Source organism: Pantherophis guttatus, chromosome 2, assembly GCF_059756535.1.
Source record: "Pantherophis guttatus breed Tessera chromosome 2, ASM5975653v1, whole genome shotgun sequence".
Classification (NCBI taxonomy): Eukaryota; Metazoa; Chordata; class Lepidosauria; order Squamata; family Colubridae; genus Pantherophis; species Pantherophis guttatus.
The window spans coordinates 225,979,462-225,985,461 of NC_142064.1; positions in this window are offsets into that span (position 1 = coordinate 225,979,462).

Here is a 6,000-nt window from a genome sequence, read left to right on the forward strand (position 1 = left end):
ATGTCTTTCCAGAGGGAGAGAGAGGTGGGATCTCTTATGGAAAAACAGGGGGAGATACTCTCAGCAGTCCCTCTCATAATAATCAAACCAGATGGTCAGCTTCTACCTAGAACATTGCATTACACTACACACAACGTAACCTTTTGCTTCTTTAAAGGTAATAACCAGGACTTTGAATTAGGCTTGGAAGCCTGCTGGCAGCCAATGCAGTGACTTCAAGTCAGAGGTCACTATGCACAGGTAAGATTGGCCTGAAAGCATTATAGCCACTGTACTTTGTACCAGTTGTAGTATCCTAGCTGGTGCAGTGGTGGGTTGCCCCCGGTTCGGACCGGTTCTATAGAACCAGTAGTAAAACCGGCAGGAGGCTCCGCCCACTGACCCCAACATCATTAGAAGCAATCTGCGCATGTGCAGAAGCAAGGCATGTGCGCGAGCACGATCCCGTTGCAAACCAGTAGTAAAGGTAATTAGAACCTAACCCTGAGTTGGTACCAAAAGCTTCCTCATTCAGATTATGTTGCAATATTTTCAGGATCAGACTCAATAAAGATAATAGGAGTTAGAGCTTTAAATATATTTCTTTTTAATTATGATAGGCATTCTATATTCACTGAATATTCAAGGTAGAAGCGACGAGAATGGTGAGGGTGGCTCCTTATATATACAAGGGGTGGAGCTAGGAATGGGAGTGGTAAGTTATGAATACATTAAAGTCCAAAGAATAAGTTAACCTCTGATGTTCCATATATACATTATTTACACATTGGAGAATAAGGCATTTACATCTGACAAATCCCCCTCTAAATGCCGGTTCGTTACACAACACCAATTACATTCTGATTCAGGACAATATAATACATATAATTTAGAAGTTAAATATTTGTGTTGTTTAGAAGGTAAGGGTTTTGTTAATATGTCAGCTAATTGTTCAGAAGTATCGCAATGTATTGCTTTAATGAATCCGTCTTGAGACAGTTGTCTCACATGCTTAAACTTTATATCAATATGCCTGGACCTTTGTCCAATTGCATCGGATCTGGATATTTCAATGGCCGCTTTATTGTCTTCATGCATAATAAATGGTAAGGTGGGTTTCTTCCAAACATCAGTGATCAGATCATTGAACCATACAAGGTTATTTGCAGCCTTGGACAAACAAACATATTCCGCTTCTGTAGTAGAAGTGGCTACTAGTTCTTGTTTACCAGTATACCAGTAAACTGGACAATCATTCAATAGAAAAACATAACCAGAAGTACTCTTTCTGCATGATGTATCACCAGCCCAATCTGCATCAGCATAACAAGTAATTTTTGGTTCTCTGTCATTATTGGGTTCCAACATTAAACAAAAATCTAATGTACCCTTCAGATATCTTAGAATTCTTTTGACAGCTTCCCAATGATACAAGGTTGGTTTACTAACATATCTTGACAATAGATTGAGAGGTAAAGCAATATCTGGCCTAGTCCAATTAGATATATAAAGGAGTGAACCTATAACTGATCTGTAAAATGTGTTGTCTTTAAACTCAGGGGAAGATTCATCAGTGTTTCTAAGAAAATCAGTTTGCATAGGGGTGTCACAGGTTTTAGCATTATTTAAGTTACATTTGTTTAGGAGTTCGATGATTTTATCTTTCTGTGTAAGTTTGAATCCCCTTTTAGTTTTGTTAATTTGTACACCAAGGTATTTATTCACTTTACCCAGAGATTTCAGTGAGAAGTGTTCATTTAACTTATTTACAAAGATTTCCCTGCTCTCTTTATGCTTTCCAATGTATAAAATATCGTCCACGTAAATTAATACAAATTCAATATGATCATTACTCTTTTTTACAAAGAAACAGTTATCAGCAGTGGTGGCGTTGAAATCCATGGTCTTAAGTACTTTTACCAAGCAATCGTACCATCTTTTGCCGGATTGCTTTAATCCGTACAGACTCTTATTTAATAACCAAATTTCGTTCTTATTAGTGTATTGACTGTGTGGTGCTCTTACATATATTTCCTTATCTAATTTTGCATGTAAGTATGCGGTCTGTATGTCATATTGGAATACGTCCAGATTGAGTGCAGATGCTACTACAAGGGCTGTTTTGACACTCTCTGTTCTCACTGTGGGTGAATATGTATCAGTATAGTCTTCTGGATATTTTTGTGCATAGCCTTGTGCAACTAGTCTAGCCTTGTATAAGGTATTGCCTCCTTCTAAGTTCTTAATTTTATAAATCCACCTGGTACCTATAATTGTTTTATCCTTAGGTGCGATCGCAGGTGTGAATACATTTAATCCTTGTAAACTTTCCATCTCTTTTTCCATAGCTAGTTCCCATTTTTCTCTTTCTTCATGTGGAAGTTTCAATACTTCTTCATATGTATTAGGTGTTATTTGTTCTCCATTCATATGCATTATGTAATCTTTGTATTTATTTGGTATTTGGTTTCTATTGTTTCTAATAGTTCTTTCAGGCTTGCTATGGTTATCATGCAAATATCTAGCTTCCTTTTTTGTTAATGTGTCTGTCTTTATTTTATGCTGACTATTAGTCCAAGTTTTGGTTTTGTTCTTACTTTTGTTAATATTTTGATTTTCTGTTGTTCCTTCCTCGCAAGATATCGTATCTTTACATTTATTAGGAAATATTTCATTAAGGTGCAATTTTGACCAATTGGCCTGTTCATGGAACACAGCTGTTCTGGATACTATAAATTTGTTATTACTATCAATAAATCTGTACCCTTTGGTTCCAGTTTCGTATCCCATGAATCTTAATCTCCTGGATACGTTTTCTCCCTTTCTCCTCAATTGTTTAGGTATGTGTACGTCTGCAGTGACTCCAAATATGTGCATGTGTGATAATTTGGGTTTTCTATTGTACATCACCTCATATGGTGTCTTATTCACAATACTGGACCAGGTTCTATTTTGAGTGTAATTCGAATAATGTAATGCCTCTGACCAAAATTGTTTGCCTAAACCAGCATCCTCTAATGTGCACCTAATCATGGTTTGTAGTGTGGAATTTTTCCTCTCTGCAACTCCATTTTGAAATGCAGAAAAAGGATTGGACGTGAAATGTAACATTCCTCTATCCTTTAACCATTGGGAGAATTCTTTAGACATGAACTCACATCCCCTATCTGTCATAATTTGCTTTATTCTGATATTATGTTGTGTTTCTATACGTTTGTAGAATTCCTTAAATTTCTGAAATGTTTCATCCTTGTGCTTTAATGTGTAAACAAAACCATATCGGCTGTAGTCATCCACTATTGTTAGGAAGTAACGTTTTCTATAGGTAATTGAGGGACTTAATGGACCAACTAAGTCCATATGTACCAAATCAAAAATATTGTTAGTTGATCTGTTAGATTTTTTTGGTCTGGGACTGGTTTTTAGTTTGGTGGACTTACATACTGAGCATTCCAAATAATTTTCACAATTTTTTATTTTGACACCTTCTGCGTGTTCAGTCATTTTTTGTACTACAGGAAAGCTTGCATGTCCTAACTTCCTGTGTAAGATGTGAGCACACTCATCATGAATTGGTTTACCTATTTTTGGTTTCTTTTCCTTGTATGTATTTTTGTGATCATGAGTTATTCTACACTCATCATTGTCACTGTTACTGACATTTTCATCATCTGCTTCAATACAATCTTCCATATTTGAATCAACGTTATGTAAACATCTTTCTTTAGTTATCAGATAGGGTAGACCTCCTTTTATCATTACAGTACCTACATTTGTTTTGTTCTTTTCTATAGTTGCTTTCCCCTTTGAGAAAACTATATTGATATCAGATTCTCTGCTTAATTTTATGGCACTTAGTATGTTGTGAGGTATTTCTGGGATTAATAATACCCCCTCTATTTTCCCTAGACCAGGCAAGGTCACATTTCCTTTGCCTAGTACTTGAACCTTTTCTTGATTAGCTACCTTTATCACAAACTTATCTTCTATAAATGAAGATAATATACTTTTGTTGTTGGTGGTGTGATTTGTTGCACCAGAATCAATAAGCCAATTGTTATTCTCATCCTGCTGTGTTCTGGTGCTGTCTTGTTTATTTAGCCCATTCAGTGACCCAGATTTCCTCTCTTTTGAATTTTCTCTACCCCCTCTACCTTCTTTGTAATTTGGTGGGCTTCTATATTTGTGTCTATCTGTGGAAGATTGTCTGTAATTATATTTGCTCCTATATTCTGGTCTATGTCTCTCTCTTGAGACTTTGGGGCAGTCTCTTCTACTATGTTCCCTGGATCCACAATTGTAGCATCTAAAGGCCTCATTATGTTTATCTTGAAAGACTACTTTCCTAAAAGGTTTGTGGTCTGTTTGGTTACTGGATCGATTTTTTCTTGAATTGTCTTCTGCTATCAATTTGTTAGATAGACTTTCTATGGATAAATATCCCAAATTAATGGTATCTAAGTGTGACATAAAGCTATCCCATGATGGATCAAGTGAATTGATAATAACACTTTTCATTGTTTGATCTGAAATCACTTCCCCCCTCAATTGTAGCTCAGCTCTTATTTTGTTTAGATTTATCAAATGCTCACTTATAGAAACCCCTGGTTTTACTCTAGAGGAAAAGAAATCCTTAGACATTCTTGTGGTTGTAGCTACGCTATCGCTGTGAAATAGATTAAACATGCATTGAATTATTTCTGATACAGTTAGGTTTGGTTTGATGCTATGATACATTGCAGGAGACACGCTAGATATTATTATGAAAAATGCTCTATGATGTAAACAATCTATTTTTAAAGTCCAAGGTCTTCTTGGAGGGCTAGTTATAAAGAATAGTAAATTTTCTTTCATGAAAATAACCTGAAGCTGTTGGTACCACTCTTGTAAATTAATGCCATCAATTCTAAGTTTTGGGAAGTCACTGGGTAAGTTACCTACATTATTCTGTCCATTACTTACAACCTGGGGCAGTCCGTGATCTCTCAAGTGCAGGAAATTACAGAACGGCATTGGGATGCTTGCAATGAGTCTGCGCGGTTCTCTGGCCAGTTCAAGTCCTTCTGGGTCGTCTACGTAGTTTCGCACATGCGCGTTGCTCATTTCTTCTTTGGTGGCGTCGTGGAAGGTTCTCTCCCTTTCAGCTCTCTCGATCCGCTCCTCCTCAGATGAGTCGGTCTCTGGCTCGGTTTTTGGGGTTCTGGTGGTGGTGACGGTTCTTTTCTTCTTTTTGTGTGCGTTGGTATTCGATTTTGTCTGTGGTGTAGGGCGAAATCGGCATGGCTCTCTGGGCTCGGGCGTCGTCGCTTTCGAAGTCAGGATGGGAGCGTGCAGGTCTTGAGTCGCCGGTTTGATTTCTTGCTTCTTCGTAGATGTCTTGGTAATTTTCAGTCTTGGCCCAAAAGCAGCAAAAAGCGTTTTCATTGCTGATTTTACTTGAGATTTTGTTAAATCGTCTTCACTTTCTGATTTTGGATCATCTGAAGAGTTTGAGACTTCTTTCTCACTTTCTTCGTCTGATAGTGTTTTTCGCGCCAGAAATTTTGAACTGAGCGTTTTGATTGGCTCTGCTTCATTCTCTTTTGAAGTTCGTTGAAACCAAGATGGCTGCCATTCAAAATTTCGCGTGGGATCACATCTTTTCTTTTTAACAACTATTTTCTCAGTAGTCATCTCACTTACGGTTTTTTGATCTTTGGGTTTTTCTTTAATGACGTTTTTCTCTCTCGCTGCTCCGCTGTTCTTCAGCATCTCCTGGAGGTCCGCGATGAGACTTTCATCATTCTTTTGGCTTTTTAGTATCTTTAATATCTCTGACCTGAGTTCGTTATTTTCTATTTCGATTTCTTTCTGGTCATTATTTTCACTCATTAGTTCTTCTTCTTCAGTGGTGTATTCTTCGGATTCTCTCGAAATCGCATTGGTGGATTCGTTGACCATCTCTTGATCAGTTTCTATTTCTTTGCTGTAGGCCCTGGTGTTGGGCCTATCTTTCTTGGACATTTTTAATTACTTATTGAG